Source organism: Chiloscyllium plagiosum, unplaced genomic scaffold (assembly GCF_037043375.1).
Source record: "Chiloscyllium plagiosum isolate Xiang-an unplaced genomic scaffold, Cpla_swu_hap1 HiC_scaffold_37, whole genome shotgun sequence".
NCBI classification, from domain to species: domain Eukaryota; kingdom Metazoa; phylum Chordata; class Chondrichthyes; order Orectolobiformes; family Hemiscylliidae; genus Chiloscyllium; species Chiloscyllium plagiosum.
Window position 1 is genome coordinate 93,220,712 of NW_028270175.1, and position 27,075 is coordinate 93,247,786.

The window sequence follows — 27,075 nt, forward strand, 5'->3', positions numbered from 1 at the left end:
TCGCGTTACATGGTAACTGCCCTGCCCAGGACCATAAGAAACTACAGACGATTGTGTGCACAGCACAGGTCATCACGGAAGGCAACCTTCCATCCATTCTTACTTCTCATTGTCGCCGAAAGGCTGGTAGCAAGAAAAAAATCTCTCCCAAACCGGTAATGATCTCCTACAACCTCTTCAAACAGGAAGAAGATAGAAAGGCTTGAAAACATCGACCAGCATATTCAGGATCATTTTCTTCCCTACCGTAATTAGACTGACGAATTGACATCTTTAACTTCAAATAATACTAGTCTTGCTAATAGCGATCTTGCTTTGCACATCTCCTGTGCAGCTGTAACCTAATATTCCTCACTCTCTTGAAGTACCCCATGAGCTGTGTTTTTGTCTACTATCATGTTCCTGCACTACTCACAAAACAAAGCTTTCCATTGTACATTTGACTAAAAATAAATCAAATCAAATCAAATAAAACACGTGGAATACAATGGCTCACGGTCTTCTCAAGAACAGCTAGAAAAGTGAAGAAAAGCCCAGCCAATGATACCCATATCCCATTTAGGAATATAAGAAGATGACCACACTCAGGGAATAGAGACAGGGAGATAAAATCGCTTTAAACATTGTCTTAGACATATACCGGTTTCCTGCACTATCTGAAAGTACAGTATTCCTTTCATAAGCTGATATGGTGTAAAGTGAAGACGCATTCATTTGTATGGGGAAAAAAAGTGAAAATCCTCTTCGGATTTCTTTTGATTAGCGAAAACAGGTCCTAATGTAGATCATTTGGAAAGGGAAGCGGTGAAAAGTGAACTTCTGAAAAGCAGCGGATATCTGTATTTACGTGGGCATGTCATCAGCGAACTTGCAGCTGGCATTGTTTGGAATTTGGCAACACAGCCGTGTTTGTACAGGGAGTACAGTAGGGGGCTGAGGACGCATTCTTGGGGTATACAGTGTTGAATGTGATTGTGGTCGAAGTGCAAATACCTATCTTCACTAATTGCGGTCTGTTGGTCAGAAACCGGAGGATCCAGTTGCAGAGGGTGGAGCCGCGATTAAGGTTACTGAATTTTGAGATCAGTCTGGAGGGGACAATGATGTTTAAGGTGGAGCTGTCGTCAATGAGCAGGAGTCTGGTGTAGGTGTCCTTGTTGTCCAGATGTCCCATGAATGAGTACAGAGATCGGGGTATGGCATCCGGTCTGGACTTGTTACATCTGTCGGCAAAATTATAAGGGATCAGGTCAGGCTGGGAGACTGGAGGGGATGTGGGCCATAACCAGCCTTTCAAATCACTCCATGTTTATTGAGGTTAGAGCCACTGGGCGGTAGTCATTAAGGCTTGTTACATGAGCTTTCTTACTTACGAGGATGATGGTGATCTTCTCGATGCAGGTTGGCACTTCGGCTTGTAAGACGGCGAAGCTGAAGTTGTATGTGAATACCTCTACCAGTTGGTTCTCACAGGATCTGAGTAAACAACCGCGAACATCGTCCAGGTCCGTCACTTCCCTTGCCTTGACTCTCAGGAAAACCGATCATGTCTGCAGCGGTGACAGCGGGCACAGATACATCCGAGGCTGTCGGGGCAGGTTTCAGCCTGGCAGTCACACAGTTATTTATTATAGACATCCCTTTCCCCAACTCCCTCCATCGTTATCAACACACAGTGACATTGGTTGGTGTAGACACCACACAGTTAGTGGCCAGACAGAATGCCATCAATAGACTGGGATTGTGCGCCATAATGAAGTAAACTCACAACAAAACGGGGCAGGTTGTGCTTCTACTGAGAGTCAGTGGGGCAGGGAGTGAAGACTTTGCAGGTGTAATTCCACTTAAGCCACTACTTCAACATGAATAGAGTCAAACACCTTGAGTGTTGTGCCTTGTAGATGGTGACAGTCCTTAGGGAGCCAGGAAATGTATTATACATGGACAAACTGGACAAAGGATCTGAGGAAAGTTTTGCTAATTTTGAAGATGATGCAGTGATGGTTTGGTGCGCAGATGATATTGAGGAAATGGGGAGGCTGCAGAAAGACTTGGACAGTTTTGGACTGTGGGAAAACATGTGGCTGATGGAACACAATAGGAATCGTGTGAGAATATGCACTTTGATAGGCGGAATAGAGACAGACACTATGTTCTAATAGGATCCATTCAATCTGAAGCACAAACGGATTTTGAAGCACTCATCCTCCCTTATGGTTAATGTGCGGGTTCAGTTGGCAGTTACGAAAGCAAATGCAATGTTCGCGTTCATTTCATGAGAACAAGAATACAAGAGAGGAGACATACTGTTGAGAATGTAATGGGCAATGGTCAGACGGCATTTGGCATATTGTGAACTGCTGAGGGATGACGGCTTGTCATATGAGCGGCTGTGTGTACCCGATGGAACTTCGAAGAATGGCTGGGGGCATCTCATTGAAACTGATCGATTACTGCAAAGATTGATACAGTCAGTGTGTAGAACATATTTCCACAAGACAGAGAGACAATGCTAAAACAGCACAGTGCTTAATTGTAAGTCTCTGATCTGCTCTTGTATTTGTAAGTTGATTTGGCTTCACGTTCTGGTCAATGGTAACCCCTGTGAAATAGACGGTGGGAGGATTCAGTGTCGCCAGTGGTCCATTAATCTGTTGAATGTAAGCTACTATCTGTGAGTCTCACCGGGATGGAGTACATTGTCTCTACGATGATTGTCATTTGCAATCTGGTCATTTCGAAGGATTGAGCCTGTTACACCAGTATTGTTGATTTTAACTAAAAAGGTAAATTTATCACAGCACTAATCAACAATATGTCATCGAATATGGAACACTCTTCGAATAACAGAAAAAGTCTAAAATGTTCAATATTAGAAACACTGCTTTCCTGTTCGTGTTCAAACCAGATAACCTGACCCATCGAGATGCTCAACTTGGAACTACTTTTTTAAAAAAAATCTTTTTTGGATGTGGGCATCACTGGATGAGCCCAGTATTTCTTTCCCTTCCGAGTTGCCCTTGAGAAGGTGGTGGTGAGCTACATTCTCGAACTGGTGCAATCTACGTGCTGTGCGTTGACCCACTAGTGATTAAGGAGGGAATTCTAGTGTTTTGAACCAGCAAAAGGGAAGGAACGTCGATATATTTCCAAATCAGGATGTTGACTGGATTGCAGGGGAATGTGAAGTTGGTGGTGTTCTCAAAAGTCTACTGCCCTTGACATTCGACATGGAAGTGTTCGTGAAAATGGAAGGAGTTCTCTGAGGATCTTTGTGGAATTTCTGCATTGTGTTTAGTAGATAGTACACACTGCTGTTCCTGAGCGATCGTGGTGAAAGGGAGTGAATGCTTGTGGATGTGGTGCAAATCAAATGGGCTGCTTTGTCCTGGATGGTGTCAAGATTCTTTAGTGTTGTTGGGGTTGCACTCAGTCAGGCAAGTGAGGATTATTCCATCTGATTCCTGACTTGTGCCGTGTAAATGTTGGACCGGCTTTGGGAAGTCAGGAGGTGAGATATTTGCAGTATTCCTAGCCTCTGATCTGCACTTATCTGTGGCGAGTCCAGTTGAGTTTATGGTCAATGATACCCCCCAGGATTTTGATAGTGGGGAAACTTAGTTACCATAATGCTGCTGAATAACAAGTGGTTATATTGTTTCTTATTGGTGATGGTCATTGTCTGGATTTGTGTGGCACGTGTGTTACTTGCCACTTGTCAGCCCAAGCCTGGATAATCCCCACTTCCGACCTTATGATGGAAGGAAGGTCAATGTTGAAGCTGCTGAAGACGTTTGGACCTAGAACATTGTCCTAAGGGACTACAGCAGAGATATTCTGGAGCTGAGATGACTGACCTCCAACAACAATGACCATCTTCCTATCTGTCAGGTATAACTCACATAATGGAGTGTTGGCCCGTGATACCCTTTTTGTTTGGGGTCCTTGATGTCATATTTGTCAGAATGCAGCCTTGATGTCAAGGGCTGGAATTCAGTTCCTTTTTCTATGTTTGAACCAAGGCTGTGATGAATTCAGGAGCTGAGTGACCCTGGTGGAACACAAAGTGGGCGTCACTGAGCAGGTTATAGTTGAGCAGGTGCTGTTTGATAACACTGTTGATGAGCCCTTCTATCACTTTACTGATGATGGAGAGTACACGTATGAGGCGGTGTTTGGATGTGTTGACTTTGTCCTGCGATTTATGCACAGAACATACTTGAGCAGTTTTCCCCATTGTCGGTTTTTAACCGTACTGGAACAGCTTGTCTAGGGAAGCGGGAATTTCTGGAGTACAAGTCTTCAGGACTATTGCCGGCATGTTATCAGGGTTATAGCCTTTGCAGTATCCAATGCCTTCAACCGTTTCTTGATATCAGTCAATCGAATTGACTGATGACTGCTATCTGTAATGATGGGGACCAGGAGAGGAGGCCGAAATGGATCATCCACTCAAAATTTCTGACTGAAGATTTCTGCGAAAGCTTCAGCCTTATCTTTTGCACTGATGTTCTGGGCTTTTCCATCGTTGAGGTTGGGGATATTTGTGGAGACTCCTACTCTAGTGAGTTGTTTGATCGTCCACCACCATCCATGATCAGGTTAGGAAGACTGCAGAGCTTAAATCTGATGCATTCGTTGTGGGATAGCTCAGTTCTGTCTGTCCCTTGCTGTTTATGTTATTTGGCACGCAAGTATTTCTGTTTGGAAGCTTCAGCAGATTAACATTTTATCTTTGTATATTCCTGTTTCTGCTACTGGCATGCCCTCCTGCACTCTCCATTGAACCAGAGTTGATGGTAATGGTTGAGTGGGGGGATATGATGGGCCGTGACATTACAGTTTGTGCTTGAGTGCAGTTCTGCTAATATTAATGATCCACAGTGTCTTATGGACGCTCAGTCTTGAGTTGCTAGATCTCTTCGAAATCTGTGCCATTTAGCATGTTGTTAGTGCCACACAACACAATAGAGTTTATTCAGAACGTCACACGATACTTTTACCGATACTGACATGGACAGATACATCTGCAGTTGGTAGATTGGTAAGGATGAGGTCATGTATGATTTTTTCCCCTCTTGTTCTTTCCCTCACCACCTGCTGCAGACCCAATCTAGAATCTATGTCCTTTAGGACATGACCAGCGTCATCAGTAGTACAGCTGCCAAACTATTCTTGGTGATCGACTTTGAAATCTCCCAGAATATGCTTTGTGCCCTTGCCACAGTCAGTGCTTTCTCCAAGTGTTGTTTAACATAGAGGAGCACTGATTCAGATGAGGAACGACGTTACATAGTAATCAGTAAGAGAATTCTTTGTCCATGTTTAATATGAAGCCATGGGACTTCATTAGGTCTGGAGTCAATTTTGGAGGCTACCAGACCAACTACCTCCCGACTCTCTCTCACTGAGCTGCCCCCTCTGCTGGATCAGTCAAGCCTTTGGGGCAGGACATATCCAGGCATGGTAATGGTGGTGGCTGGGGTAATTTTGTAAGGTATGATTCCGTGAGTATGACAATGTCAGGCTGTTGCTTGACTAGTCTGTAAGGCAGTTGTCCCAATTTTGGCACTACCCCTTAGATGATAGTAAGGAAGACTTTGGATGTTCTACAGTGATGTTTCTAATGCTGACTTTTCCAGTACACAGTTTGATGCCAGGTGGTCCAGCTGGTTTCATTTCTTTGAAACTTTGTATAGATTGGTACAACTGAATGACTCACTAGACCATTTCAGGGGGCGATTGAGAGTCAATGACATTGCAATCGTCTGGAGTTGCATGTCAGCCAGACCAGGTGAGGATGGAAGATTCCTTCATTGAAGGATATTAGTGATCCAGATGGATTTTTCTGAAAATCGGCAATGGTTCTATTCTCATAGTTAGATTCTTAATTCTAGGGATATTTTAAAATTATTGAATTGATTTGCCACCATCTGCAGTGGCGGGATTTGAACCTGGGTCCAAAGAACAAGAGCTGATTGTCTGGATTGATAACCTATCGGTTATATCAGGAGACCTACTTGGAACCACATGTCGTACTCCGCTGCTATTTCTTGTGTTACCTTGTTTTTCATTCATTGCTTATGTTATTCTGGAATCTCATCCTTCATTAAATCCTTATTGAAATACACAGTCATGAACGTCCTCTCGACTGTTTGAATTTCATTCAATCCGTTTCGTTTGAACAGACATTTCAAGGCAGCTGCACATCAGAAAAGAACAGGAAGTAAGAATGGCTGACTGTGCACTGTTCGTATCACCGGAACAGCATGTCTGGGTATGTCAGTTAGTCTGATCTTCGAGTAGGATAAAAGATCGGCAGGCCGTCAAGGATCGAAGGGTCTGCAATGTGCTGTACTGTTCTGTGTTTTATATGTCACCCAGCTTGTGTATTCTTATCAATTGTTGAATGTGTGAGGGGGTGATGTGTGTGAGATCAGGAAGCTGGGGAGGGGCGTTAGCCCAAAACTTCCAGTTAGGTTGTTCATTGTTCCATTCACCTGAATGCCATTACACTATGTGTGATGTCCTACACCAGGTCGGCTCCGCCAAGTTCAGTTATTAACGTGATTCTTGACTTGTAATTTGCTGCTCTTTTCTTCAGATACAATCTGTTGGGTGACCCATCTCTTAATCAGATGTTTGCTAAGTTGCGTGAATTGGGCAAAAATAAGACGTCAACTATGATTATTCGACTGTACTATAATCTCTGAAAAACATTAGCTTGATTCTATATTTATGGGTCTGAAATATAAACTCCTGTCAAGATTTTCTGACACAGAAATAAAGAATGTATATTTCATTTTCTATCGAACAACCAACATGGATCTAACTTTTTTGGCGATCAGAATTACATACACAATGTCAGGATTCAAAACAATGCATTGTCACTCCAACATTTTGAAAGCGGTTGGCTTCTGAATGATTAAATGTTCAGGGTGAGCAAACGATTGAACAATCAAATAGAATTAGCGTTCTTATACATTTATACACAATCAATCAGTTTAATTTCTCACTGAAATGTACAAGCTGCAGCTATTTGCCAGCGAATTAGAAATGGCTATAATTAAACATGCACTGTGAATATTAAACTAAATAAATGATTTGTGTTATCAAATGTCAGTGAACAATAATTTGAAAACGTTTAATTTTAGAAAAAAAAGTTATTTAATTTGAAATGCAGGCAGTGAACAAAAACGATACTCATTTTATCGTGTGAGTGAAAAGTCAAACCTGTTCAAAGAGACTTGTGCCAAAGCAATGACAGATTTGTTTTCGTAATTGGAATACAACGTTTAAAATATTCATGTTCTGAGCAATAATTAGACTATATAATGAAGATGGTCTTGCAATACTTGCATTTTAAATGCTTATGCTGCACTGAATGATCAGATCTGCGCGAGCATTTACAATGGGAAATAATCGGATACTGACTTTTATTCACATCAGACACATGATAGAGTGCAAAATTTTAAAGTACAGGAGGAGGCCATTGGCCACTGTGTGTGCATCGGCTCCAGGAATGTCTCCAAAGCCCTTCCCATTTGCTAGCCTTATCTTTGCAGCCTGTTAAATTCATATTTCCAAATACACATCCAGATCTCTTTTTAATCTTCATCCACAACTCTCCCAGGCAGTCCATTCCAAATCCTAACAACTCTCTCAATAAAGAAGTTTTTCCTTATCTCAAACCTGGGTCTTTTGCGAAAAATATTGAAACTAGAAATCAATGATGCTGTCATGCCAACTAACGGAAACAGAGTATTCCTGTTTTACTCTATAACATTTTTTCATACTTTTGAGCACCGCAGTAAGTTCACATATTTGTCTGTTCTTCTCCAGGAAGAATAAGCCTTGCAAGAACTGTAACAAATACTTCATCGGAAAAACAGGCAGAAAACTAACTTCCTGGATACATGAACAACAGATATCTAAAAAAAAAGACATGACCCACTATCTAGTGAGTCTGTATCCTTACATACAGATGAGGAAGTACACCATTTCGACTGGGTCCATCTAGGACAAGCCAAACAGAAACACGTACGAGAATTCCTAGAAGCAGAGCATTCCAACCTGAACTCTATCAACAAACACATCGATTTTAATTCCATCTAACACTCTCTGAGAAAAAGAACCGGACATAAAATCACCAATACTGGAAATTACATCACTGACTCAAGGAAACCTAAACACATAAATAGCACCATGACATAACACCAGCACTTCACCAGAGGCTCACTGATAATATTCCCTAGTACAGTGATGAACCATCTGAAAATGAACTCTCCAGCTCAGCGAGCAATCTGACATCCAGAAGAACCGCAATTTCTCTCATCCTCCCTTTAACTAAATCCTTCATTCGAGTTATCATTCCGATTATTTTAAGGTTATTTGTATTCTTCTGCAAAGTAATTTGGTTCTGTCTTTCTGCCTTCTGAATGTGTGTGTGTTGGGGGGTGTTGGTGCGAGAGAGAGAGAGAGAGAGGGTGAGGGAGAGAGGTGGGGGGGGAGAGAGAGGGAAAGAAAACAATCCTCTGTAATCTCTGGATTACTCCCCGTGCCATGTGGAAAAGAGGGAATGATGAGGAAGAGAGTCTCGCTTAACATATTGTTAACAAGCTAGTTCAAGGGTGGGGGTTTCAGATTTTTGGAACAATGGGACCTCTTGCAAGGCAACGAGCACCTGTACAAAAAAGACAGGTTGTATCTTAACTGGACGAGCACCAACATCCTTGTTGTGAGGTTTGTTAGTGCAAGTCAGATGGATTTGAATAAACCAGGAGAGTGAGAACCAAAGCAGCAGATCAGGAACTGAGTAGAAGATCGAGATGAGTAGGACATCAGACGCGACCAGTCTAATGACCATGCCGAGAGAAGGAATCAAATCAGTCCAAAATGTGAGTTGGTAGTTGTAATAAATTATCGAGATTAGGCGCAGGTTTATCAGGGATTAAAAAATAAGGATGGAGAGTGTGGGAGATGTGAGGGAGTGAGGTGTGTGAGATCAGGGAGACAGTGCACAAGAAAATGATAAAGTGGAAAGAGGTTGGGGTGGGGAATTCTGTGAGAAACAACTGGCAGAAGAAAACACAGGAAAACTTGCTGTTTGTCAAAGGGAATACCTGGGAAATAATTTATTATGTTTCAGAGAAATAACATCCTTATTGCTAAAGATCTGTATTATAATGGAGGAAAAGCTGTGTTCAAATTATGGCTGTAACTATAATAATGGTCGCAAACAGTTGGAATATTATCAGTGCTGTTGTTGGACAATGCTTGCACAGAGCATGTAAATTACCCTGGATGAGATGGCTGGGCTGACTTTGGTTGAGTAAGTGCTGAAGCTGCATGAGATGCTGCTTCTTTGTAATATAGCTACTGACTGAGTACAGTCAAAGGAACAAAGCAGCAACTGCCATTGCTTATTGTTTCAGAATATACCAGAGTGTTCATGGGGGTCACTGCAAAGAATCATGCAGTGAAAAACAGGCCTATCACGTCTGTGCCAGCAAGTGAATATCCAATGGCTTTTTAAACGTTTGAGAGGTTACCTGCCTTAACCACCCTCCTGGACAATGCATTCCAGATTCATACTATCCTCTCAGTTCGAAACACATTCCCAAATCCTCTCTCAAACCCCTCGCTTTCTCTTTAAAAGTGAGTCCCTTTATTTTTGACCCGTTGACTAAGGAAAACAGCGGCTGTATGTCCATCCTCTCCATACCCCTTATGCTCTTGTCCACCTGTACCATATTCCCTCCTCAACCTTTCCTGCTGCAAAGAAAAACAAGCAAATTTAGCCGTCCTCTTTCATACTCACTTTTGAGTACTCACTTGCCTTGTTACTTCTGACTTGCATCTTTCAAATTTATCGGTGTTAAATTTCATCAGGCCATTGTTCTGGCTATTTGAATAATTTGGTTATATCCTCCTGTAACCTAACACTTTCCTCCTGACTGTGATCCACCCAGCACATCTTTGTGTCATCCACAACATTGATCATCATTCCACTGATCCCCATCTCCACATTCTCACAATCGTCATTTCCTTCCTGTCCTTCAGATGTTATTCAGAGGATGATTTGACAATTCCAGTTTCTTGCTTTCCCTATTTTGGTGAATTTATAAGTGATGTAATGAACACATTTTATGAGGGAGCCACAAATAGCATTTTCGACACCTTTGTTGAATTCACCTTTTACACTCTGCCTCTCCGCATGTTTTATTTATAAACCTTGTAATAATTTGGGATAAGCCAGTGCATTTTGCGTGGCACTGTTCTTTGTAACATTCCCTGCAATAGCCAGAGCTGAAGAAATTTTTCATCTGCAGGATGGACGTGGACTCATTCATTGTTTGTTTAAATCAGCGAGTGTGATGGGGATAAATATTCAATTAAATTCGATGTTATAGGCAAACAGCAGAAGATCAAACCATATTCTCATATCCACCTTGAATTGGAAGCAAATACATACTGGAAAATAATCAAAAATGTTGAAACACCACAGGAGGGGAGAAAAAAAAAACATGTCGTCTGCACTTGATGGAGATATAGAAATATATAGTACATGTACAACCTGAACAAGAATCAAGCGATAGAAGAGAGAGTACAAGAAATCTTTTCTTAATTTTGAATGGAATCCAGATCCCGATTTTCTTGAACAGAGATGGTTTCTCATCCAATCTCACCATCCAGTCCCTTCTGCATATAAACCAACATTTTCCGTAGAACCATCAGTTCTGAGGAAGGGGCACTGGACATGCAACGTTAACTCTGATTTCTCTGCACAGGTGCTGCCAGACCTGCTGAGCATTGACAGCAACTTTTGTTTTGTTTCAACATTTTCATCACAAGTTCTCACAATACAATACATTATCGATATTTAGAGCCCTGTCAAACAGAGGAATTTGGACAATGTTGTCCTTTCTTGTTTCTATTACAGTTGGTGAGTCTGTGACACCAGAATTATAGCCGAAATCCGTTTCTTCTTTAAGATAGAAAGTAAAACAAAATTTTGAACATCTTGTAAATCTCTGGAAATCTATTTTTTTTAAATGCATTTTAGAGGCAGCTGAACTCCATGAAATAATCGGGATAGATTTTTGATGATGGAACACTCTGTGTCCTTCATTGAACAAGCTTGTCTCCCCACTCTCCAAAAGCTTTCAATGCATAACATAGAATTATTACAGCAAAGGTGTGAAAACTCAGCCCATTGTTTCTTCCAGTTTGGAATGAGCGATATCTCTACTATTATTCTCCTATATTGTCCCCATAGCCCTGCACATTCTGTTTTTAATTGTAAGCATCCTGCAAGATATGAACAATATGATCAATTTCAAACAAAAACAGACTTTATAGGGAAAGTTTTGCAGGTCTGGCAGTATCTGTGAAGAGAAATCAACATTTATGCTTCAGATGCGGTGACCCTACTCAATCTGTATTCCCAATGATGAAATGGTGTGTGCATAAAATATAAATTATAAAATATCCTTGTTGTGAACTATATTTAATTCTATCTGACGTTAAGAGTGATGATGACTGGGGAATATCATTGTACTCCCCATGCAGTCTCCACAGCCACTGCCCCCATTCTGTCCTATCTCCCAGCCAAACGTGACTCATTAATTCACAAGTCTTAAAGAATAAGCTCACTTTTGGTTTTGGACTGAGGGAAAAAAGTGTAAAAATTGTTGCTTTATAGCAAATAACACTGCATTAAGATGTTTGTCAATTTGTATAAATTAATTACTGAAACATACTATGAATGGAAGGTCCAACGTTTCTTTATTAGAGCAGGGGGAGGAACATTCAGGTAAGTCCACACTTCCTGTCTCTTTGCAGAGCAACTGTGCCCAGTGACAGTGTGTTGGCTGGCGTTTGTTCCCGTGGAGAAGAGATCAGCACAGTAACAAGTCCTGATTGTGTTTCGTATTTTTTGTGGAGGGGTGGAAATTCGGGGTAAGATGGTTACAGCATTGCAAACGTACAACAGAGCAGAGTCATCTAGCCTGGTATAAGAAAGCATCCATCATTCTCCCTCACAACTGACTTCACGAGAGCAATTAGTGATGGGAGATGTGACCAATAGCCAGTGATGTCAGCATCCAGTCCAGTTATATTGCGAACTGAAAGTGTTGTATTGAAAGCTAGAACTGTTTGCTCAGTGACTGTGATTGATATCAGTCTGCATGCATTGTAACTGTGTCACTGGAGCGTTTCCCTCTCTTATTGGTGAGGGGCTTCACTCAGTACTCTATCCCAGTGTAGGAGCAGATGTATCAGCTCGAACATTAACAAAGATCAGCAGCTGCACAGACGTGGAGAGGACAGATCTGAATCTGAGAATAATGGACTGGATAATTACACCAATGGAGAGGAGGCTTTCCTTGGGCCTTTTCAACATTTCCCTCTATTGGGAATTTCTACCTTATCGGATATCAGCAGTACTGATTATTATTCTGGGCGGGGTGGAGGGTGTGTTACTAACCTATTCTCGCTATTATTGGTGTTCTCTACCTCTGTCCATTCATTAATCCCATAAACAATTTTGAACTTCATTGCAATTTCTCTTATTTATATTTGTCAGAGAAAGAAACTATAATCTTCAATTCAAATTGCAGTCTCCATTCATCTGAATTGCAGACCACTCCCTTACAAACATCTGAGAACAAAACTGTGGACAACCTCAAGATCACTTTTGGCCCTGAATTGATTTATGTCTCGTCCTCTCTCTGTCACCAACCCTGTCTACTACCAGATCATAATATCCCCAATCTCCATCTCTGCGTCAGTGCTGTGTCTGAACAAACCATTGTCTGCACGTTGGTAAAATTCAGACTTTGTATTTTAAGCTCTCTTCTGGCCACTTTGCCAGTTGCAATTATCTCAATCTCAAAATTGATCTTGTCTCGGACGTTACTTCATGATTAGGACAATGTATCAGAGTAGGAATGTCGCTGGATATAATTCAGAAGCAAAGCTTATTAAACGAAAGACATTGTTTCAAGCGACTTGTTTCAAGTCCTACCACAACTGATGGCAGAACTTCAATAAAAATGATAAGAATTCGAATAAAGTGCATTTCACGAAAAACAACCATAAAACTCAGATTTTGTCTGGAATTCTTGCTGTTTCACTGATGACCTTAAAGAAATCTAACGTTACTACCCGGTTTTGGTTAAGTGTGACTTCAGACCCATATCAATGCGCTTGATTTTATATTGGCTTGTGGAATGGCCTCACAGTCAGGGCAATTAGTGATGAGTAACAAATGCTGCCCTGGCAGAGTTGCCGACTTCCCATGGAATAACAAATTTGAAGTTTAAACCAAATAAAAGAAGATGCTGGAGATCTGAAATTGCATAAAAAATGCAAAGCAAAGAACAGAAAGTGCTCGGAGCTTTCCTGAACTGAGAACAGTTGGAAAATTGTGTGAATAATGCTGGTGACAGGGAAGTCTGCTTTGAAAGGGAGAAGGAGTGAGCTAAATCGATAGAGAAAGAGAGAGATAGAAGAAAAAGAGCAAACAACAGGAATGATGATCAGCTGGGATGGAAATAAAATGTGAGATTCACCTCATTTATTTTTGGCTTTTCCCATCTTCCTGAATGTCTTGCCCATGCCAGTACATGTATACCCCGCTTTTCAAAAAATCGCTTTTTGCCACTTCCCTTTCCGAAAAACCTCCATTACGTCCTGTTTTCGCTAACTAAAAGAAATCCGAAGAGGATTTTCACTTTTACCAAGAAAGATCATTTTTTTCCCACATAAATTAATGCTACTTCACTTTACGCCATATCAGTTTATGAAAGGTTTTGTAGGAACACTCTACTTTCAGATACTCAGGGAAACTATATATATCTAAGATCATGTTTAAAGCGATTTGATCGCTTTAACTGTCTGTCTTCCCCGAGTGTCGTCATCTTCTTAAATTTATTAATGTGATATAGGTATCGCTGGCTGTGCCAGCATTAGTTCACTTATTTGATTGCCCTTGAGAAGACCTTGAGCCTCACAGGGCACTTAGACAGAGTGAGGCACACAAGGTGACAGCTGCACAGGAGGTATGCAAAGCAAGAGCGACTTTCGCAAGATTAATATTATTTGAAAAGTTAGAGACTTCAATTCGCCAGGGTAATTACGGTGGGGAAGAAGGTGTTCCTGAGCATGCTGGTCCATGTTTTCAAGCCTCTGTATCTCCTCCCTTTTAGAAGAGGTTGTAGGAGATCATTATCAGTTTTGGAGAGATATTTGATGCCAGCGAAAGGCTGGCAATGAGAAGTCTAAATGGATGGAAGAATGTCTTCCATGATAGTCTGGGCTGTGCACACAACAATCTGTAGTTTCTTATGGTCATGGGAAGAGCTGTTACCGTCACACTATTATGCACGTGAATAGAATGCTTTCAGTTGCCAGTATGCAGAGCACTGAGAGGAGGTAGTTCCAAAATATTTAGATGTAAGAATTGGTTGTTAAATGGATATCCAAGTTCTGCTTGCTGTTTGGACAACAATTGAAATTTAACCAATAAATTTAAATTATGTCCAAGATACCAAAATTGAGTTTATTTTATTGCCAACATCCAACCAAAGAGCCATCACATGCTTCAAGAGAATAGAGACGCCATCACCATCACAAGGAGGGAGAAATAGACAGATACGTTTAAGGAGAGAGAGAAAACAGCGAGGGAAACAAAAGGACAGTCAACAAAACAGAGAAAGGAAACAAAACAAGAAACAAACAGTCACATGGACAGGGAGAAGGGGAGATAATAAGTTCAGGAAAAGAAACAGAAGATAGAGAAAAGGAAAATACAAGGAAGCAGACAGTGTGAGAGAAATAGTTAGATACAAAGCACACAGTGAGCTGAGGACGGGGAATGGAAGGTGCTGGGTGTGGGGACCAGAGAGAGCTCGGAGTGAGCTGGGGGGAGGAAGATGAGGATTTACTATGACCTGTACCAAGGTGTACAGGCAGATCATAGTAATCAAGGATGTGCAGAACGATTGCTATAAAACATGCCTGAGAGGCATTCAGGTTACGTTGTACAGGGCGTGCGCGATGCGAGATCAACATGAACAAGATCAGCATTATCTGAGATACGAGAGTACATTCATCAGTCTAATAACAGTCAGGAAGCAATTTTTAATTAACCAGCTGCTCTGTGTTTTCAAGCTTCCATATCTTTTTGCCTGATGAAGAGGTTGTGGGAGACCATTACTGGGGTGTGATTGGTCTTTGATAATGTTAGAACAAAACATTCTAGCACCGAAACAGGCCATTCAATGGTCCAAGCCTTCGCCGATCCAAATCTTCCATCTAAACCTGTCGCCTATTTTCTAAGGATCTGTATCCATTAGCTCTCTTCTCATTCATGTATATTTCCAGAAACATCTTAAATGGAACCACTGGTCACAGTTCACCATTTTGAGAAACTCCCTCCCACTACTATTTTCTGTCTTATGTTGCCCAGCCAGTTCTTTCTCCACGTAGCTGGCGCACAATGTGACTTCAATTTCTCCATAGCCCGACCATGGGGAAACATACCAAACGCCTTCCTGAAGTCCATGTAGACGACATCTACAGTTTCTCCCTCATCAATCAACTTTGGACCTCCTCAAAGAATTCTATTGAGTTGCTAAGACATGACCTTCCCTGCACAAAACTATGTTGTCTATCACTGTCTATCCAAATGAGAGTAGATCCTATCCCTCAGTATCTTCTCCAGCAGGTTCCCTACCCCTGATATCAGTCTCACCGGTCTATAATTGACTGGATTATCCCTACTATCTTTCTTAAACAAGGGGATTAACAATTGTCCAGTCTTCCGGGACATCAGCCGTGTTCAAGGATGCTCCAAAGATATCTGTTAATGCCCCAGCTATTTCCTATCTCCCTTCCCTCAGTAATCTGGGCTAGATGTTGGCAGCCTTTCTGCGGCAACGAGCCATGTAAATGGAATCGATGGTTGGGATGTTAGAGTCCCTGTTGGTCAGAGCTGTGCATCCAAACTTCTGTAGTTTCTCATGGTCCTGAGTAGAGCAGTTGCCATACCAGGCTGTTATGCACCGGGACAGTACGCTCTCAATGGTGCATCTGTAGATGTAGCGCATGCTGAATTTCCTGTATTACTGCAGGAAGGAGAGGCATTGTTGAACCTTCCGAACTGTCGGACCTATGTGAGAAGTTCAGGACAGATTGTGAGTTATCATCACTCCGATGCACTTGATGCGCTGCACTCACTCAAACGGTTGATGTAGATGGGGTATGTTCCCCTCCTTTCTTCTTAAAGTCAGTGATCAGTCCTTTATGTTTGCCGGATTAGAGAGAGAAGTCATTATCCACAGATCATGCCACCGAGCTCTCGATCGCCTTTCTAGATTCTGACGCGTTATTGTTTAATATCTGTACTACTGTAGTGATGTCATCAGCGAACTTGTAGCTGGCGTTGTTTGGAATTTGGAAACTCAGCCGTGGCTGTACAGGGTGTATGTAGGGGGCTGAGGACTCAGCCGTGGTTGTACAGGGAGGACATTAGGGGGCTGAGGAAACAACCGTGGGAGTACAGGGAGAACAGTGGTTAGCTGAGGGCACAGCCGTGGTGTGCAGGGAGTAGATTGGTTGGCTGAGGACACAGCCGTGGGTGTACAGGGAACACACTAAGGGGCTGAGGACACAGCCGTGGGTGCAGCTGGAGTACCGCAAGGGGCTGAGGGCACAGACATGGGTGTATATGGAATACAGTAAGGGGCTGAGGGCACAGACGTGGGTGTGCATGGAGGACAGTGGGGGGCTGAGGACACAGCCGTGGGTGTACAGGGAGGACAGTAGTGGGCTGAGGGTACAGCCGTGGGTGTACAGGGAGTATTGTCGTGCGTTGAGAACACATCATTCAGCAGTTTTAGTGGTGATTGTTATTGTGGAGAAGGTGCTTTTACCGATCTTCTCGATTGGGGTTCAAAAGCCTGAGGAGCCAGTTGCAGAGGATCGAACCGAGACCAAGGCCGCAGAGTTTTGTGATTAGTCTGTAAGGGATAATGATTTTGAAGATGGAGCTTTACTCAATGAGCAGGAGTCTAGTGTAGGTGTTCTTGTTCCAGGGATGCGTGCAGGCTCGGGTATGGCTTCTGTTGTGAACCCGTTACATCAGTCGGCAGCAGGTCAGGCTGGGAGAATGGAGTTGGTTGTAGACCATAACCAGCCTCTCAAAGCACTTCATCGTCTATAAGGACACGTTCCATGTGCTTTCTCACTTACGTGGATGATGATGGCCTTCTTGAATCAGATTGGGACTTCGGCTTCTGGAGGGAGAGTCTGAAGTTGTATGTGAATACCTCTGCTAGTTGGTACAAACAGGATCTGAGTGCTCAGCCAGGAACATTCTCCAGTCCCATCACTTTCTTGGATTTGACTCACTGAAAGACTGACCATGCCTGCAGCGGTGACAACAGACACAGGTACATCTGGGGCTTTCGCGGCAAGTGCCATCCCTCAGCGACAGTCACACAGTCATTTATGATCGACATCACCACCCCCCACCTCCCGCTCTCGTCTTCAACACACAAAGACATTGGTTGGTGTGAGCACCACACAGTCAGCATTGAGACAGATTGCCATTAATAGACTGGGACCGTGCGCCATGTTCTGTATCACCATAATGGGGTAAAGTCATAATAAAATGGTGTGCAGGGTGCCAGTGCCAGTGGTGCAAGGAGTGAAGACTTTGCAGATGTAATTCCAGCCAAGCCACTGCTTTAACCTGAATGGAGTCAAGCATCTTGAGCGTTGTGCCTTTTCAATGGTGGACAGTCCTTAGGTAGTCATGAGGTGCCATTTACGTGAACCATCTGACCTGATGGCAATTTTGCTAGGTTTGCAGATGATACAATGATGATTGGATGGGCAGGTGATATTGAGGAAGTGGAGAGGCTGCAGAAAGATTTGGATAGTTTAGGACGCTGGGAAATCACATTGCTCATGGAACACAATATGGAAACATGTGAGATTATGCACTTCAGTAGGCGGAATACAGGCAGACACTGTGTTCTAAAAGGCTTCATGAAATCTGAAGCACAAAAGCAGTTTGGAGTCATCGCCCTCTCGTACGGTTAATGCACAGGTTCAGTTGGCAGTTAGGAAAGCAAATGCAATGTTAGCATTCATTTCAAGAGAGTGAGAATACAAAAGCGGAAATAAACTGATCAGAATATAATGGACTATGGTCAGATGGCATTTGGATTATTGTGAGCTGTTCTGGGGAAGGATCGACGGGTGTTCGACATGATTTATCCTGGGAATGATGGCTTGTCATATGAGCAGCAGTTGAGGACTCTGTGCCTGTAGTCAATGGAATTTATAAGAATGGAGGGGGGGGGCGTATCTGATTGAAACTGACCGACTACTGCAAAGATTGATACAGTTAGAGTAAAGAAGATATTTCCACTTGTCTGAGCGACTAAGACAAAATGGCGCCGTTTCAGACTGAAGAGATAGGCTGAATAGCCTGAATCTATTGCTATATCTCATGTCCTTATGGTCATACAGTCTATTATTCAGTGCAGAGTTGAAAGTCTCAGACCTGCTTTTGTAACCCTTGTATCTGTACGTTGATTTGACTTCACCTTCTGGTCAATGGTAACCCCTGTAATTTGGACGGTGGGAGAATTCAGTGCCAGTCAGTAGCGCAGTAATATGTTGAATATAAGCTGCTACCTGTGAGTCTCATCTGGCGAGAGTACATTGTCTCGACGATGATTGTCATTTTCAGTTTGGTATTTTTGAAGGATCGATTCTGTTACGCTAGTGTTGTTGAATTTAACAAAACAGGTGCAATTTATCACAGCACTCAGCAACAATATGTCATGGAACACTGAACACACATCTAATGACAGAATGGTCTAAAATGTCCAGTATCAGAACCACTGCTTTTCTGTTCGTGTTCAAATTAGACAACCTGTCACATCGAGGTGTTCAACTTGGAACTTTTTCAACTTATTTTTCGGTTATGGGAATCGCTGGATGGGCCCATTATTTCTTGTCCGTCCCTAGTTGCCCCCTTGAGAAGGTGGTGCTGAGCTGCCTTCTTATACCGCTGCAGTCCACCAGCTGTGCGTTGATCCACAATGCTACGAGGGAGGGAATTCTAGGGTTTTGACCCAGCAACAGTGAAAGAATGGTGATATATTTCCAACTCAGGATGTTGACTGGTTTGGAGGGAAGTTTGAAGGTGGTGGTGTTCGCAAAAGCCTGCTGCCCTTATCATTCAAGACGGAAGTGTTCGTAGGATTGGAAGGTGCAGTCTTGTAGATAGTACACACGTTGGTGATCAATGGAGTGAATGCTTGTGGATGTGGTGCCAATCAATTGGGCTGTTTTGTCCTGGATGGTGTCAAGCATCTTTTGTATCGTTGTGGCTGCACTCATTCAGGCAATTGGGGAGTATTCCATCTCATTCCTGACTTGTGCCTTGTAGATGGTGAACATGCTTTGGGAAGACTGGAGGTGAGTTACTCGCGCAGTATTCCTAGCCTTTTATCTGCTCTGATATTTATGTGGCGAGTCCAGTTGAGTTTCTGGTCAATGGTAACCCCAAGTGTATTGATTGGCTGGTGGGGAGGGGAATTTAGTGACAAATATGCTGCTGAATACGAAATGGTTATATTGTTTCTTATTGGTGATCGTCATTGTCTGGCATTTGAGTGGTGCGAGTGTTACTTCTCACTTATTAGCCCAACCTGGATATTGTCCAGACCTTGTTGCATTTTGGCACGGACTGCTTCCGTACTTGAGCACTTGCGAATGGTGCTGAATATTGTGCAGTCATCGTCGAATATCCCCATTCTGACCTTATGATGGAGAGAAGGCCATTGATGAAGCAACAGAAGATGTTTGGATCTAGGTTTCATCCAGAGGGCAACTGAAGATGTTACCTAATATGGTGATGAAACGTCTGGAAATGACCATTCCAGCTCATGGAGCAAACCTACGTCCACATTATCCTGAGGGACCACTGCAGAGATATTCTGGAAGAGAGATGACTGACCTCCAACAACAATGACCGTTTTCCTATCTGTCAGGTATAACTCCAATTTGAAGTAATTACTCACAATATCCTTTTTGCTTGGGTTCCTTGATGTCACATTTGAAAGAATGCAGCCTTGATTTTCAAGTGCTGGAATTCAGTTCATTTGTCTATGTTTGAACAAAAGCTGTGATGAGGTCAGGTGCTGAGTGACCCTGGTATAACCCAAACTGGGCGTCATTGAGCAGGTTATTGCTGAGCTGGTGCTGCTTGATAGCACTATTGATGAACCCTTCCATCACTTTATTGATGATGGGGAGTAGTGTGATTTGGTGGTATTTGGCTGGGTTGAATTTGTCCTGCGTTTTATGTACAGAAAATACTTGAGCAGTTTTTTTTTCCCATTTTTTCACTCTCTATTGCACTAGGGTTAATCCTCTGGCTTGATGGTAATGATCGAGTGGTTTAAATGCTGTGTCCTGACATTACAGATTGTGCTGGAGTATTGTTCTGATATCGATGGACCACAGCGTCTTATGGTTGCTCAGTCTTGAGTTGCGAGATCGGTTTGAAGTCTGTGCCATTTAGCGTGGTGATAGTGCCACAAAACACAATATAGTTTATTCTCAATGTGACCGTGAGACTTTGTCTCCTCAACGACAGTGCGGTGGTCAGTTTTTCTGATGCTGTCATGGACCGGTGCATCTGCAGTTTGTAGATTGGTTAGTGAAACGGTCTGAACTGAATTGATGGTCATAATATGTAAACTTTGGAAAGGTGCAAGTCAGTGTTTTTAGTTCCAATCAAAGATTCCATTCCTTACAAATGATAACTAGCAAATGATTATTTACAAATTACGCACCAATATGCGAGGATGAAAAGACTGTTCTCCTTGGTTCATTTTCTCCTGCACAAGTTTACATTTCCATATCCTCTCCACTCAACAATCCTGTCCAGTACCACCATCGTGGCATCCCAGTCTCCGCCTCAGCCTCAGTCCAACTCCTGGATAAACCATTGTTTGTGCTTTTTTTTTATCTCCACAGACAGCTGTTTCAAGTCCCTTTTTACCACGTATCCATTGCAAAATAATTGCACTTGAGATGTTTACGTTCTCTGCACAAATATGGAAAGATGGGAAAGATGGGAAGACAGTGTAGTCAGAATCAAGAGCCACAAAATAATAATCTGTTGATATCGGCTTGCCTCATGCCCATTAAAGAAGGCAATGGGTCATTCTTCCCTGGTCAACTCTCCGTGTGACTGCAAACCTACGGCACTGTGTTTTACTCTTTACTGTCCTGTAGAACAGATGAACCAGCCACTAATTTCAAGGTCGGTACCACATGCTGGCCTGACCAGGGCTGCACACATCCCGTGAGGGCAGATCAAAAGATAAGATAATTCCCTCCCTCTGCGTGTATCCCATATTCCTGCAGCTGAATTCCTTTCAGGTAGGTGGCCATTCACTATTTTAGATGTATTCTTTGTGATTGTGTCTCTCGCCAAGAGGGATGTAAATCTCGTTAGGCACCTCTGGTGCTGGCTTTATTGTTGCTAACCTACAGATGTAAGGATGTTTTAAGTTCCACATCAGTGGCAGTGCATTGCAAATGAATGGTTTCCTGTGTCACATGAAGGAAATGGAGACAGCTAAGCGATGGAAGGAATTATTGTGATCAACTCTGAGAGCGTTGTTGTGGCAGTGTTTGGGGTATTGTGGACAGATTTTATCTCCTTTATAAGGAGTGATCTCCTTATGACAGAGAGAATGAACAGGAGTTTCACCGGATTTTTCCCTGGGATGATGGCACCATGAGGAGTGAATTAAGGTTGATCTGTAGCGCTGTGAGATAATAAGAGATGATTGCATTGAACCTTGAGGGGGATGGACAATCACTCCTTATTATCTAAACATACAATGAGAATGTGAATAAGTTCCATGACTGTATTTCACTCAGGATGCATGATGCTGGATAGTTTAAGTGCCTCTGTGGACGTTACGCCTACCCACAAAAACACCCACTCACTACGGCGATTGACAGAGATAGAGAGGTCCAGGTTTTGAATAAACTCTCCCCACATTAATACAGTGCAGTTGGTGTGTGATCTTGCACCGAATGTCATATTATCCACCACCCCGGCGGCAGCCACAATATCTTCATTCTATAACAGTCAACTATTTGCACCAGCTTCTGACCTTCATGAAGAGCATGAATCCATATCATCAGAGATGTAAGGTGCCTCCTTAAGTTTTTGACCACACGACTATAAGACATAGGAGCAGAAATTAGGCAAGTTTGCCTATTGAGTCTATTCCACCATTCAATCATCGCTGATAAGTTTCTAAAACCCATTCTCCGACCTTCTTCCCGTAATCCTTGATCCCCTGGATAATCAAAAAATATATCTCCGTCTCAAATATATTCAATGACCTGGCCCCACAACCTTCTCTGGCAATAAATTGCAAAGATTCACCATTCGCTGGTTAAAGAAGTCTCCTTATCAACGTTCTAAAAGATGTTCGCTTTAAGCTAAGGCTGTGTCCTTTCGTCTTAGTCTCTCCTACCAAATGGAAACATCTTATGAACATCCACTCGGTTCAGGTCATTCAGTATTCTGTATGTTTCAATTACATTTCCTCTCTTCCTTATAAACTTTATCAAGTCTAGACCCAAAGACTCAAACATTCCTCATACAATAAACTTTTTCACTCCTATGATTATTCACGTAAAAACCTTCTGAACATGCTCCAGGGACAGTACATCCTTCCTGAGATATGGAGCTCAACAGTACGCGCAACACTCCAAATGTAGTCTGACCAAAGCTGTATACAGCCTGTTCTTATATTCAATTTCTCTCGTAATAAATGCCATCAATAATGACTGCAATTGCACTCCTAACTACTACCTCAGCCTGCAAGCTTATCTAAAGAGAACTCTGCACTAGAACTCCCAATTCCCTTTGCACTTCGGATTTATGAATTTTCTCCCCATTTAGGAAATAGACCATGCCTCTATTCTTCATGCCAAAGAGCATGACCTAACACTTTCAGACGTTGGAATGCATCTGCCAACCCTTTACCTGGCCAATTCCTTCTTCAGCCTCTCTGCCTCCTCTCTCCGACCTGACCCTCTACGTATCTTAGTTTCGTCTGCAAACTTAACCAGAGTGCCGTCAGTTCCATCATCTAGATTGCTAACGTATAAGATAAAAAGTTATGGTACCAATACTGTGCCGTGCTGACCACCACTTGTCACCTCCTACCATCCTGAGAAGGACTATTTTATCCCCACTCTCTGCTTTCTGTCAGACAGGCAAGCTTCTATTCACGCCTCTACCTTGCCTCCAACACCACGAACCCTTATCTTAATCAATAATCTCCTGTGTGACACCTTGCAAAAGGCCTTCTTGACCTCCAGGTGGATAACATCCATTGGCTGTACTTGATCGAGCCTGCTCATTTTTTCTTCAAAGATTTCCAAAAATTTGTCAGGCATGACCTTCCCTTGATGGAACCATGCTAACGTTGCCCTATTTTGCCAAATACTTCCAAGTATTCAGAAATCTCATCTACTCACTCTCCTGAATGTTTGAGATATTATTTGTGTCTTCCACCATGAAACTTGTGCACAGTAATTATCCAATTCCTCGGCCATTTTCTTTGTCCCCACTACTATCTCTCCAGTGTCATTTTCCAGCAATCCAATGCCATATTTTGACTCTCTTTTGTACTTTATATATCGAAAGAAACTCTTACATTTCTTCCTTTATATTACTGGCTGGCTTACCGCGATATTTAATAATTTCCCTCCTTATTTTATTTTGTTTGCCCTCTGTTTTGTCTTTGTAAGTTTCCCAACCCTCTGGATTCCCACTGCGCTTTGCCACATTACGTCCTTTCTCTTTTGCTTTTATGCTATACCTGACTTCCTTCGTCAGTCACGGTTACCTCATTCTCCATGTATCATGCCTCTTTTTACTCGGTGTAAATCTCTGTTGCATCCTGAATTACTCCAAAAATCTCCTGCCTTTGCTGTTCCAGTGTCTTTCCTGCTGGGCCCTTCTACCAGTCAATTCTACCCAGCTCCTCTCTCATGCCTCTATAATTGCCTTTATTCAGCTCTAATACCGTTACCTCTGATTCTAACTTTGCCATCAGAAATTGCAGAGTAAATTCAATCATATTATAATCATTGCCTCCTATTATTTCCTTCTCCTTAAACTCCCTTATCTAAAATGCCTGCACAAGCTGCTCCAAAAAACCAACTCATCGACATTCCACAAATTTCTTTTCCTGCAAACCACTACCAACCTGAATTCCCAGCCCACCTCCGTAATGTAATCCCACTTGATCACTGTAACTTTGTCTTTCCTGCACTTCTTTCTAGCTCCTGGTATATCTTGCACCTCAGCTCCTGACTACTGTTTTGAGGCCTGAACAGAGCTCCAACTACATTTTTTTAACCTTTTTAATTCCTCAAGTCTACCGATACAGATTCCACACCACTTGACCTTACTTCATTTCTTATTATTGATTTAATTTCATTTCTTTCTAATAAGAGAGCCTCATCCCTTCTATCTAACTGCCTATCTTTTGATAAGATGCATATCCTTGAATATTCAGCTGCCAATTCTGATCCTCTTGCAGCGACGTCTCCGTGATGGCGACCTGCCAATTTGTGTATGAGTCACAAGCATTTTTAATTTATTCGTTATACTGCATGTATTCCGATATAACAGTTCAACCCTGTAATAGCCATTCCTCTTCTCATTGTCATTTGTTTGTCCTGTGTGTTTGAAGTTTGATGGCTCACACTTTCCATACTCCCTGTGTATGGTGCTGCGTCTGTGCTGGAGATTTGAATAACTTGGAGTTATAGAATCATAGAGATTTATAGCATGGAAACAGAGCCTTCGGTCAAACCCGTCCATGCCGATCAGCTATCCCAACCCAATCTAGTCCCACCTGCCAGCACCCGGCCCATGTCCCTCCAAACCCTTCTTATTCATAAACCCATCCAAATGCCGCGAGAATGTTGCAATTGTACCAGCCTCCACCACTTCCTCTGGCAGCTCACTCCATATACGTACCACGTTCTGCGTGAAAACGTTGTCCCTTAGGTCTCTTTTATATCTTTACCCTCTCACCCAAAACCTGTGCTCTCTAGTTCTGGACTCCCCGACCCCAGGGAAAAGACTTTGCCAATTTACCCTATCCATGCCCCTCATAATTTAGTGAACATCTTTCAGGTCACCCTTCAGCCTCCGACCTCCAGGGAAAACAGCCCCAGCCCGTTCAGCCTTTCCATGGAGCTCAAATTCTCAACCCTGGCAACATCCTTGTAAATCTTGTCTGAACCCTTTCAAGTTTCGTAACATCTTCCAATAGGAAGGAGACCATAATTGCATGCAATATTCTGACAGTGGCCTAACCAATGTCTAGTACAGCTGCAACATGACCTCCTAACTCCTGTACTCGGTACTCTGACCAATAAAGGAAAGCAGAGGATTAGGGTTAGGGTTAGGGTTAGGGTTAGGGTTGACACCAGTACTGGTGTCAATGTCCCATGATACAAACCCATTTCTCCCACACCAAACTTTGAGCCACGCATTTTCCTGCTGACCCTGTGTTAATTAGCTCATGGCTCAGGCCGTAATCCAGAGATTATTTCCTTTTTGGTTCTGTTTTCTAATTTAGCTCCGATATCTTCGTATCCCTTAGGAGAAACTCTGCCCTAGTTTTATCTCTGTCGTTGGTACCTACACAGACCATGACCAATGGATCTTTCCCCTCCCACTCGAAGTTCCTCTGCAGCCCAGATGAGGTATCCCTTACCCAAACACCAGTAGGTGACGCAGCTTTCAGGACTCTCAATCGCGATCACAGAGAACAGTGTCTAACTATACTATCCCCAATTACAATAATATTTCTCTTCTCTTGTCCCGCTTGAAAGTTTCACTCAACTCGGTGCTGAGGCCAATCAGCTCACCCTCCCTGCAGTCTCCATTCTCATCCACACAGGGAACAAGTTTCTTGAACCTGTTAGACATGGACAGGTGCTGAGGCTCCTGCATCTCTACCTCCTGTATCCCTCTACCTGCCTCACTCATAGCCAAACCCTCCGCTTTCTAACCACTGGCTGACTTTGAGTCAGTTCACCTAAGGAGTGTAACTGTCTCTTGAATTACAGCATCCAGGGAACTCTCCCTCTCCCTGATGCCTCACAATGTTTGTAGCTTAAACTCCAGCTCATCGACTCTGAGCCAGAGTTCTTCTAGCATGCAACATTTATTCCAGACATGGTCACTGGGAACCACAGTGGACTCCACCACTCCCATATCATGGGAGTGGTGGAGCCCACTGAAACAACACATCACCCGACCCTCCATCCTTACTTCATTTAACTACAATTGAATTGTTCCTTTACAATTTTGAGTTGTTTTTGTACATCTGCTTAGGCAAGTTACAACCAATAAATTAACATGATTCAATTTAACACAGATTCAAATTTAACACACTCCCTATTAGCAAATCAGATCACTTCCTCCCTTTGTCAAATCTGCTCATTATCTTCTGAAAGAATTATGACAGACTTGTCAGTGGGACCACTCCTTGAAGAAGCCATGCTGCCTCAGCGCTATTTTACCATGCACCTCCAGGTACTCTTCAATCTCATTGCTAGCAGTGCACTCTAAATCCCTAATAACAGCCGATGCCAGGCCATACTGCCCTATGATTTCCTGTATTTTGCCTTTCTTATTTCTTACACAGAGATTTTAAATTGTCCATTTCCCAGTTCTCTGGGACTTTGTTTGATGATAGTTATTCCTGAACAGTCGCGACCAATTGTTTCACAATCTCCTCCGCTAATTCATTCAGAACATTGGTTGTTATCCTTCCAGTCTGTGTGATTTATCCATTTTCAAACAATGCAGCTTCCCTAGTACCTTCTCCTCAGCGCTGATCACTACATCCATTCCTCACCCTTGACTCGCTTGAAGTTCTGGAATGTTCATAGTATTTACCATTGTGAGGATTGACGGAAAGT